Source organism: Crocuta crocuta, unplaced genomic scaffold (genome assembly GCF_008692635.1).
Source record: "Crocuta crocuta isolate KB4526 unplaced genomic scaffold, BGI_CrCroc_1.0 scaffold124, whole genome shotgun sequence".
In the NCBI taxonomy this organism is placed as follows: Eukaryota; Metazoa; Chordata; class Mammalia; order Carnivora; family Hyaenidae; genus Crocuta; species Crocuta crocuta.
In genome coordinates, this window is record NW_027551573.1 from 8,245,344 (window position 1) to 8,257,561 (window position 12,218).

The 12,218-nt window shown below is 46.4% G+C and overlaps 1 protein-coding gene across 1 annotated transcript in view; it reads right to left on the reverse strand.

The window, feature by feature from the left end:
- ADCY7 (adenylate cyclase 7) overlaps positions 1-496 on the reverse strand; it is a 57,962-nt gene extending 57,466 nt beyond the window's left edge. Inside the window, exon 1 of the mRNA XM_077751243.1 lies at positions 330-496. The gene's annotated coding sequence lies outside the window, so the exon portion shown is untranslated. The remainder of the gene's footprint in view (positions 1-329) is intronic.
- Between the last annotated feature and the right edge of the window lie 11,722 nt (positions 497-12,218).

Below are 12,218 nucleotides of genomic sequence, written 5' to 3' on the forward strand. Positions count from 1 at the left end.
CCATTCAGGCGCCGCCGGCCACCGCCCTGCTCGATTTTCACCAGGAATGACGAGGTCGACCACCGCGCGGTCCCCAGGCCCCCTCAGAACGTGAGCAGGAAGCCAAACCTTTCCCAAATTACTTTTCTCTCCAAGCCCCGCACGTGTTTGAACGCACCTGGTGCTGCAGCTCCACCCCCAGAGGGAAACACTTTCTAGCAAACTCGTTCAACTGTTTCTACTCCAGATCAGTCCTCCCTCCCTCCAGGAACGCCCCTTTCTAGAAGGAACTATAGACTTCGGGCAGATACACTCCTGCCAAGATGAAGGAAGCTTAGATAGAAACTTACTGTCTCTGTCTTTCCCTGTCTCAACTCCTGGGGTGTCCGGAGGTGGGGCGGGCATTAAACTGCTGGAGGGTCCATTGGTGGGAGCCGCCCTGAGCACCGGAAGACAAAGCCGCCTAAGAAAGTAGGTATCCTCAGAAGGCAGGCGGCTAACCCCATGGTGACCCCACTCACAGCGGCCTACAACCCGGGGTGGGGCCCCAGAGCTGGCAGCAAAAACATCTGCCCTGTTTCCGAGGCACCCAGGCTGGGTGAGCAAGAAAGCGCTCCTGAGTCACGGCTGGGAGGGACAAAGGAGACCGACTCAAGGGGTAATCAAGACCAGGAGAGCGCTTAACTGAGATCTATACGAGGCCACTTCAAACAGCACTTATGCCCATTATGGAATCCGAGGTGCCCACTTGGCTGAGAGGGGGACCACGTGGGCAGGTGTGAGGCCCATTTCTCAGGCCCCAACCTCACAGGCCCTAGCCACTGTTCTACAGGAAAGATTCCTGAGAATCTGCAGTTTAACAAGCACGCGGAGAAGATCCTATGACAAGCAATTGGAGAAACTCTGGTCTAGGAGGTGGCCTGTGACGCAACCCGGGAGCCAGGTAACCTGGCTGGGAAGTGACCCTACTGGGAAGAGCCACCCACGGTCTGGTTGTTGTGCCTTGACCCTGCCGGAGGCCTAGAACCCAGCCCAGAGGACACCTCCTTTGGAACTAGGCTGAGGAGTGAACTGTGAGATGCTGGAAGGTGAAAATCTGATGTGCATCCCAGATCGCGGCCCGGAGGACGGTCCCAGCTGAGACTCCTGTAAGTGCAGCAAGCGCGCCCCGATTCCCCGAGTCCAGTTCCCGCGGCCTCCGGGCGCCCGGAGGGTGGCACTTGGCCCTGCGCGCTGGAGGCGGGCCGCTACCCTGGCGGCGAGGTCACCGCTGCATCCCAAGTGCCCGCAGGTGAAGATCGGAGCGGCTGGGGCTTCCCTGCGCCGGAACACGGGAATCCCCGCAGCGGGCGCGGAGGCGGGCACACCTAACCCTCACCGGCGCGCTTCCGCCCCTCGCCCCGCCCACCCTGCAGCTCCGCCCCCGAGCGGAGCCCCGGAAGTGAGTTTGCCCCAGACCTCGGGACCAGAGAGCCAGTGCCTCAGTTCCAGGCTGGTGTGTCCTGCCGGCCAAGGTCAAGCCCGAAGAGAGTGAAGGGTGAACCCTGGGCCCGGGCTGGACCTGTCGGGGGCTCGCCCTCAGGCCTCTCCCTTCTGCCTCTTCAAGCACCGCGCCGAGAACCCTCGGCCCTTTGCGGCACATGGGGTGTGGGGACCGATGCTGTGACTTCCCACCCTGTGGTGTGTGTGTCATGTTTTTGCAATTCTATGACCAACTCTCCTGAGAGCAGACAGGAAAAAGCGAGTTCAACACAATGCTTGCCTCAGTGCGAACCGTGAACTTACCACTAATTGCCGAGTGGGCTCCACCCCCGGTGCTGTGGCCCGAGCCCAGCGTCCCCATGCATGCTGCCACCCCACCCACCCCCGCTCCCCGGTAGTGACTCGCAAACTGTAGCCCGCGTCAGAATGGCGCAGAGGCCCGGTGGAGACACACATTGCGGGCCTCCCTGGAGTCTGATTCAGCGCGTCTGGAGTGGCTACCAAGAATTTTAATTTCCACCAAGCTCCCCCAGGGGCGCCGTGCGGCTGGCTGGCAGGCCAGCCTGGGCGGCAAGGCCCTAAGGCATCGATTTCCAAATACAGTTGGCGTCCCACTCCCAGAGATTGTGATCCTGGGGAAGGGTCTGCAAATATGCACCGTTTAAAAACCCAGGTGAATTTATTTAGTGACAAGGATGACAGTTCAAATCCTAGAGGAAAAGGAATGACTTCTTCAGTATCTAAGTGTTGCATGAGTTGGCTACCATCTGAGGAAAAACTATCAACAGGACACCTCGGTGGCTTAGTCAGTTGACCCTCCGACTCTTGGTTTTGGCTCACAGTTCGTGGGATCGAGCCCTGTGTGGGGCTCTGTGCCCGCCGTGCGGAGCCTGCTTGGGATTCTCTCTCCCTGTCTCTCTGCCCCCTACCTCCCCCACTTGCTGTCTCTTTCTCAAAGTAAATTTAATTTTTAAAAAACACTATCAGCTTCCAACCTCACATCTTACTAAAACAACAATAATCAACCAATCAATGAAAGATTTTTGTGTTTGAAAACAAAACTTGTGAAAAACGTTTCTTAGTAATTGTGGAGCAGAGAAGTCTGATAAGGAATCAAATCCACACTGAAGGGCCGTGATTAAATTTCAATGTCTCTGTCCAGGTGGAGGGGTGGTCTCCAAATGTCCACATCTCGTGTGTCTGTGATCTTAATTATCCACGCTGTTGGAAAACTCCAGACACGTTGGCCTGAAGAGCCCCTTACTAACTGGCCCGGGGTGGTGTCCACCACGGGAGGCCAGGGCCTGCGGCTAGAGAACTGATGGCACGCGTCACCTGAGTGAATTTCTGCGGCAGGCAAGAGTTCAGGGGCCGTGCTGCACTTGTGCAGAGAGGAGACTTAAGAACCTAAAATAAATCACTGTCCCAGAAGCTGTGAGTCCCTTATTTCAGCAAACCCAGCCCTCTCCTTAGCAGGCAACGGGCACTACTTCAGCCAAGGCGGACAGCACGCAAGTTTCCCCAGGGCGGTGCTGATTGGCCCTGGGTCAGCCTCTCACTCCTCACTACTTGGACCTCGTTGCTCACCCCCGAGAGAGGAGGAGCTCCCTTTCGTGAGGACCTGTGGTCGGGCTATGCAGCTAAGGAGTTTCAATTAGAAGGGGATTATGTACTTCACAGCAGAAAAGGAAACAACCCAAAAATAAGAGTTGGAAATGGTCTCCTCTATGCCACTCCCTGAGGTAATGGATTCTCAAGGCTTGAGATAGACTCTCTCTATACCCTTCTCCCCCACGATCCCATTTTAGGTTAGCACACCAGCCAGCTCAAATCATTATCCCATACACACTGAATTTACACAGTGCTGTGTGTCCATTATGTCTCCATAGAACTGGGGGTGGGGGTGAGGCAGAAATTGGCCAGAGAAGATGAAGGACTGAACCCATCATCTACATTCACTGTCTCCTTAAGCCCACTAGAATGGGGGTTAGGGTTTTAGGGCCCCTAAGAATGGAGGAAATGAGAAGAAGAAACAGCAGGATGAATGTGAAAGGTGGAAAGCAAGTGGATCGGTGGTTCTGCCTTGCGAGACACAAGAAACGCAGCCCTAAACCTGCAGCTGGTGAAACCAAGAAGCAATCCCAGTTACACTGGATAAACTCAGAAGGCTCAGAGACCAGAAGTGCCAGCCATCCCCAGCCACAGGGCAGAGCGAAGTCAAAGGCGGGGACTGGGGGTGGGATTCTGGGTGGCTCAGTCGGTTGAGCATCTGACTCTTGATATCATCTCATCATCTCACAATTCATGGGTTTGAGCCCCACGTCGGGCTCTGCGCTGACAGTGCAGAGACTGCTTCGGATTCTCTTTCTCTGCCCCTCCCCTCAGTTTTTCTCTCTCGAAAGTAAACTAATCAGGGCATCTGGGTGGCTCAGTTGTTAAGCATCTGACTTTGGCTCAGGTCATGATCTCATGGTTATTGACTTGCAGTCCCATATCAAGTGAGCTCAAGCGCCACTTCTCTCTCTCTCTTTGCCCCTTGCTCACTTGTGCCCTCTCAAAAACAAAAACAAAAATCCTAATTAATTAATTACAGGCCAGAGGTTGGACATTTAAGGAGTAAAGAGTCCCAATCTTTGGGGCACCTGTGTGGCTCAGTCAGTTAAGTGTCCGAACTTCGGCTCAGGTCATAATCTCGAAGTTTGTGGGTTCAAGCCCTTCATCAGGCTCTGCACTGACAATACAGAGCTTGCTTGAGATTCTCTCTCTCTCTCTCTCTCTCTGCCCCTCCTCGACCTGCACTCTCTGAAAAATTAATGAACTAAAAAAAAAAAAAAAAGACAACAGAACAGAAAAAAAGAAGTTCATAGAGACAAGGCAGGCAGGCAAAAAACCTGTATCATCAATAGCTTCAGAGATTCAAAAAATATATTGTAACCACGAAACCAGATAGGATACTATTTTTTTAAGAGCATCTAAGGACAAAAACAGAACTCATATGAAAAACATGGTAGCAGAAATGAAAAACCAACAGAAAGGTTGGAAGGTCAAGTTGAATAAAAAGTCAGAGATGGAAAATAGGTTAGAAGAGATAAGAAGACTAGAGGCTCAGTCCAGGAGGCTCACTATCTTAGTAATTGTGGAATCCAGAGAAAACAGAAGGGAGGAAAATAAAAATAAGAATTCCAAGTTTCCCAGTCATCCAGGACACGTGGTGCCAGATGGAAAGCGTCCATGCCACCAACTGCCTGGTACAATAGGCAAAAACAGACCCACCTAATTTCCATAACAGTGACAATGCCAGAACACTGGGAACCAAAAAGAAGTCCTTAAAAGTTTCAAGAGAAGAAAAAAAAAAGAAATAGGTTACAGTTAATTTTCCCATAATAACATGGGAGGAATGAAGCAATGCTTTCAAATTCTGAAGGAAAAATGTTTTCCAAGCCAGAATTCTGTGTCCGACAGAACTATCAGTTAAGTATAAATGAAGAACAGACCATCTGAGGTGTTGACTGCCTGTGCATCCTCCCCCAGGGAGCCCCTGGGACTGTGCACTAATGAGAGCTTGTCAACAAAAGAGGGAAACACGGATGCAGAGAACAGGAGGTGACCACAGGGGGTGTGAAGGGGGCCAGGTGCAGGTGGAGAGAGAGCAGGGCCGTGTGTATACACCAGGCACGGCTGCTCAGAAGCTCCGGGAGCAGAAGGCGATGGAATTCCTGAGCACCTGAGCATTTGCAGAGGCTGAGAAAATAGTAGCATTTTGGGGCACCTTAGGGGCTCAGTTGGTTTAAGCATCTGACTCTTGATCTCAGCTCAGATCTTGATCTCAAGGTCATAGGTTTAAGCCCTGCATCCATGCCTAGCACAGAGCCTACTTAACAACAACAACAACAAAAAAAAAAAAAAAAGAAGAAGAAAGAAAATGGCAGCGTTTAGGGTGAATAACTAAAGTAGATGGAAAACTAAAAGCAAAAAAAAATTTTTTTTTAAAACCACCTCCAGAAAACAAAAAAAACTTGTACAGAAAAAAAATAACTCTTTAGTATATAGCTCAATTGATAAGAGCAGCGTCTACACGGTCACAATAATGTAACCACTGAATATTGTGCTAAACAAAATTCAATGTAATTCTATCAGGAGGCTGGGGCACAAAAGGAGTTGGGGGTGGTAAGAAGTCAAAACATAATTTCTTTTTTTTTTTTAATGTTTATTTTTGAGAGCCAGAGTACGAGTGGAGGAGGGGCGAGGAGGAGTGGACAGAGGATCTGAACAGGCCCAGTGCTGACAGCAGAAAGCCTCTTGCAGGGCCCGAATCCAAGAAGTGTGAGATCATGACCTGAGCTGAAGTCGGACACTTAACTGACTGAGCCACCCAGGGGCCCCAAAAACACGATTTTTAAATATTATTTTATTTTTGAGTAATGTCTACACCCAACATGGGGCTTGAACTCACAACCTGGAGACCAAGACACACACGCTCCACCGACTTGGCCAGCCACGTGCCCCAAAACATAATTTCAATAACTGAATATCAAGAAGTGGCATTAGAGGTGTATCACTTAGAGACACTGAGGTGAACACTCCACCCGCCCCAAACCACCAAAGTTGGAAGTAGCTGCCTCAGGGCAGGGAAAAAGCAGACAGAAGGAAGGGAAGGGAAACGGGCTTTTAGAACGATTTGCCTTTATGACAAAACTGCTGCCCTGGCCCATCTACCTGCTCTTCACTAGCTCCCCAGCCCTCAGCCCAGCCCTGCCTGCCAGCTGCACACACCTCTGTCTCTACAGCCTGCCCGTGTGCCCTTCCCCCTCCCCGTCTGTGTTCCCGTGGGGCTATGTTGCCTACTTATGTGAAAGCACTCGTTTCTTGGACTTTAAAACTCAAAGACGCATGATGTAACGTACCTTACAACTATTTTGAGTCCTTGTGCAAAGCCAACATTCCTGAAGATACCTGTTAGGTGATTTAAGTATAGAAATGGTTTGCATTTTTGCAGGGGTGAGCAATAGCTCTTTTGAAACTTGATACGCCATTTAAACAGGCCATTTGATACGTTCGACCCTTCTTGTTTCATGTGAATAATGTTGGCATTAAACCTTGGCATGTTTCTAACGGGTTTCTCTTCAACATTGTAATCCCATGTTTTCAAATAGGAATCAGTTACTTGCTTTAGAAGCATACACACATAAAAACAAATGTATGCTGTTTCCCAGATGGATTATTTCATGGATTAGTTTGTTTGGGTCTTTTAAATGGTTTCTTATGGGGAACCTGAGTGGCTCAGTCGGTTGGGTGTCCAACTTTGGCTCAGGTCATGATCTCAAGGCCCGTGGGTTCAAGCCCCGCATTGGGCTCTGTGCTAACAGCTCAGAGCCTGGAGCTTGCTTTGGATTCTGCGTCTCCCTCTCTCTCTGCCCCTCCCCAGCTCGTGCTCTCTCTCTGTCTCAAAAATGAGTAAACGTTAAAAAAATAAAAAATATAAATGGTTTCTTAGACAAGCAAAAAGTGTAAGACATTTTTAAAAGGTGAAGAATGTTCCCAATTTAAAAGCTGTTGCCTTCTTAAACTGACCTAACCTGATAAATATAGAACATCTCACAACAGGCTTTTCTGGACATGAATGAATAGGAATTACAGCAGAAATTCTACAAACACATAATGAGAGCCTAAGAAAATGATTTCAAGGAAAATCTCTCCTAAAATAACATCACCCTGTTCCTAAGGATTTGGAAGATCCCTGTCTGGAATTTCCCACAGACACCCTCCATCCTCTTTTTCCAACAAGATTTTCCAGCAGATTTCCCAACACAATTCAAGGCAGCTCTCTGCCTCTCTGACCCAAATAACTGGCTCCTCCTTCTCACCAGAGTTCACTCTCTTTGCTCACCATACAAGTCATCCCACTTTAAGACAGGTAACTTATTTTTAGAGACTTTCAGATGCCACTTGCCGTTACTGAAGGATCTAAAAACTAAAATATCAAGTTTTGGAGAACAGATGAGGGAGAATGATCAATAAGTGGTTTTTCAGAATCACTTTTGCCAAGGCCAACATTTTCTAAAGTTTCAGATGACCATGTTGCATTTACGGTTCAGTCTTAGCAAAAGTACCAAAGATGAAACACCTCTCAAAGAAACTTATGAAAACTCACCTGAAAGAAGTAAAATTGGGGGAATATTTTTTTTCCTCATTTCAGAAGGGAAATGCCATCAAATAGCAATACTTTATTTTTTTTAATATTTTTATTTATTTCTAGGAGAGAGAGAGACAGCGTGAGCAGGGGAGGGTCAGAGAGAGAGGGAGACACAGACTCTGAAACAGGCTCCAGGCTCTGAGCTGGCAGTCAGCACAGAGCCCGACGCGGGGCTCGAACCCACGAACTGTGAGATCATGACCTAAGCGAAAGTCGGACGCTTAACTGACTAAGCCACCCAGGCGCCCCCAAATAGCAATACTTTAATAAAACCCTTATTAGAGATAAGCTTAAGTACTGGGTATTTCATGAATCTATCAGTTTATAAGGGTTTTGGGGTACCTGACACGTTAATGTACTAATGCTACCTGCAAACAGAAGTCAGCATCATAAAAGGAATGACATAGATCTGTATCTGTATTGACAGGGAAAGAGCTCTCTGGGGGGTGCGGAGGGGGATCGCAGAATACCACAGTATGGTTACCACTTACGTAAAAGGCTTAGAGACTCCCTGACATTATATATGTGCAGATGTTTATGTATGTAAATGCATTTTTAAAAATCTAGACAGCTACAGCCCCAAATATTAAAACGGTAATGGGGTGCCTTGGTGGCTCAGTCAGTTGAGTGTCTGATTCTTGATTTCAGCTTAAGTCATGATCCCAGGGGTGTTGGGCTTTGCACAGAGTGTGGAGCCTGCTTGGGATTCTCTCACTCTCTAAAAATAAATAGAGCAGGTACCTCTAGGGAGCTAGGTGCAATTAGAGGGTGAAGGGTAACTAGATCCTTTCATTTAGAGATTTACATATTATTTACATTTCTTCACAACGGAGCATTCACATATTAGCTGAGAAATGAAGCAAATTCACGGTGTCTAGGTAGATGGACAATGTTCAGTTCATTCTCTAATTTACCATTTAAGAAACTTCTGGGATGCTAACAGGATATTTTGATTTTACTCTTAAAAGAAAAAAAAAGGACATTTCCAGTAACTGTGCAGGAAGAGACCAGGCTGGTGGGCGGGCGGGCTTTACCAGCCAGTTGTCTACAGACTGCGGAGCTACTTGTCACCGTAAGTCAGCCTGTGATGATCTGGAAGCAAACTATCCAGGACTTTCTTCACCACCACTCAGCTGGGTTCCAGGCAAGCACCGCCCGTCCAAGTCCTAGGGCTGACACTCCTCCCTCGGCAAAACACGCTCTGGCTGCTCTTGGTCATTAACCCTACTTCTTTCTCTGTTCTTTGCAGAACCAGACATTTTCATTATTCTATTTTCACAGTCTGTGTAACTTGTGGCTCCACAAAACCTCCGGTAAAGTGTCTCAACCTCTTAGCACATCAAGCATAACCCCTGCGTCAAAGCAAAGGGGTGGTATTTGCGAATAAACAGACTGTAGGGGGTTGGTTTCAGTCCTGCAGTGGCTGTGGAGACGGGGCAGGAGAGAAAACACCAGCTGAAAGCATCTCCCACTCCACGACTGGCGTTACAAAGGCTGAACGCCCACAGAAATCCTCTCTGTGTACAGAAAAACCTCTCATTGGTCTAAACAGGGCCGTCGTTAGAATCACAAGATAGTTTTTTAAATAGCCATTCAAGTCTTTACATTAAGGCTCATACCAGCGGTTTTGAAGATAAATGAAAGCACAAAGCCTTTATTGAATCGCAGATTATGAATAATAAGCCCAATGGTAAGCACTGGGGCCAGATGTGCGTAGAAATGCAATTTATAAAATTTTCGAGGCAAACAATCGACATCTTTGAAGAAATCGTCGTGAGCTCAAAAAACAAAAAACAAACTTCCAGGTGTGCCATTCATTCATAGTATTGGTAACTGGTGCCCAGTGATATGACCTCAGGAAATGTCGAGATTTCATAAATCATTTTGTATCAAATCTCTTTTTCTGGTAAATTCCTTAGTGCCTCTGCAGCAGTAACTAGACAAGAGTGGAAAGCTTTCAGGATGAGTCAAACCTCCAGCACCTCACAGGGGTCCACATTTCTTACAACAGAAGGCAATGCTAATCAGAGAAGGAAATAAATGAAAAGGTTATTAAAAACAAATACTGGCTTACCAAACTTCTAACTATATACATCTATGAATATTCCACTAGAAGATGTTTATCTCAATAGCCCTTCACGTTTTATAGCCAGAAACTGTATTTTCAACCATTCAGACTGTGCGGGAGAGAGTGCTGTTTAGTGGGGAGTGCAGTGAGGACTTTGACACTTGTAATAGTAATAAGTCTTCGGAATATTTTAGGATTATGGGACTTTCAAAAGGCTCTTTTTAAAAAATTAAAATTCAGATCTATAAAAACCAGAGAGGGAGCTTACATTTCGGAGATTTCCGTTTAGGGACAAGGAGACACTTGTTATGACAGACAAGTTATGACAGACTGCAACCAAATATAAAAGGTAATCACGAAATGATTTAGGGGAACAGCCATGAACTGCACAGAACCCAAGTTGAAAGGGGAGATAAATTTCAACTCAAAGAATCTGGCCGATAAATAATCTCATTCTCTCTAGAAGGTACAGATGACTAATCCACAAGAGACAGGGACTCAATCAGCTTCACCAGGTCACTGGCTTTGCTATTGCTTCTCCGAGGCCTCTGTCTCCCCTTCCCACCCACCCGACGGCTCCTGCGATGCCTCGCTTGTGAGACGGAGACTTCACAAGCTCTCATTACTACAGCATCTTGAAGGTAAAACAACATTCCTCACAAATTCATCCAGACTGTTTCCTTAGCAGAGACCCGACCTGTAATCAGGCCGCGTGGAAACTGCTGCTTTGACCAGGAGCCAAGGCCATGGAGAACCGCAAAGGCTTACGTTAGAATGCAAAAATAAAGATGATGTGCAAATACCAACAAACACTTTTGCTGAAAACACACAAATTAAGAGACTGCCTGTTATTATCTGTTCTTAGTGATATGGCTAACATTTCTCTCAGTAAGTCCTGGACCTTCCTCAAGTTCATAACCACCAAAGGGGAGGCACTATCTCCATCTGTCTGGTTCAGTCTCTCCTACGGTGTTCTCTCCTTCTGGGGACTAGATTACACTTAATAGGGCATACACTGAAGTAGAAAATGTAAAGGCCAAATACTTAAAATCAAAAACCCTGCCTAAGAGTAAAACAAACATTAGCAGTGTATTAACTGAAAAACTGCCCTTAGGTAAATATTTAATTCTGGATGTCAAATACATCAGCAGAGTTTATAAGCAATTCCTCTGCTTAATAATTCTGCCAACATTCAATTTATACAGATATTTAGGTCATTATCTTTGATGGGAAAAAAAAGTTGCTCAAGGCGTAAAGTTAAAACAGCTCATGAGGGGACCGTAAAGAACAAGGCTTCTGGGTTACGTCCAGTTTTCGAGCCATGGTAGTAACTTCCGCGGTCAACTCGGACTTGTTTCTCAGTTATGTTAAATATCATGCAGTATATTAAGATTTGTGTTTGTAACGTTCATGCCACCCATAAATGTTGTGACAAAACAGAGTCCGAGGTTCAGAAGCTGAGGCAAGATAGAGACGTCACTTCCAAGAGCTGCATTTACACGTTTGTTCCCACTGAGATGCTGCACCACTCTAAATACATTGCTAGATGAATGAGGTCACTGGTGACATTTAGGATAAAGAGTAACTATTAAATATAACTTTCTGCTCAATTAAGTTCAACAGAGCCATTTATGGAATTACTTCCCTCCCAATATACTTGATGAGAATGTTGCTGCTGTCCACTAATCAAAGCCATTTAAAAGGAGCTCAGAGAGCAAGAACTGATGGATGAGGATAAACTCCTCTGATCATTAATTTAGCATTTCAACATTTATCACAGGAAAATTGGGAATGCCTTTTTTTATATGTGACCACTTAATTTTTAAAAAGTTGACTGAGAAGCAACCAACCTGCTATTAACATTCCTAGTTAATGACTGCAACACTGAGAAATCGACAGCATGTAATACTCGAAGGAACCGATCAGTTTCAAACTATACGTCAACACTAAAATAAAATTGGGATGTAACATGAACCAAAAAAAAAAACCAAAAAAAACACCTCAGCAAAACTTATCAATAACACCCAATAATGGTGATTTCTAGGGATTTCTACAGAGCAACCTTGGTAACTATTACATCCTGATCAGTGGGGAGGTCTTTGCAATGAACACATTGCACTAAATAGGGCCCCGCAGCTCACCATGGCCATCCTGTCTCCTGGCCGGCCTACAGCTCTGCAAACCCCAAACACGAGTCCATAGGCTAAGACAAACACAACTCACGCTAACCATGACATGAGGGAAGGAACGAGAAAACACACAGACGTACGAGACTTCAAAGGAGAAAGACTATTGGTAATGCTCTCCCTAGCAAGCATGTTTTTACCCTGTGAAGACTTTACCCAGGAATATCTGGAGCCAGAGCAAATAACCCAAGTATTAATGACAGGCTCAAAATGCAAGTAAAGGTAAAACACACTCAAAACTGGACCAAAAATAAAAAATAATATGATCAACTGTTGCAACCCGGAGGGCAACTACATGTAAAAGCAGTAG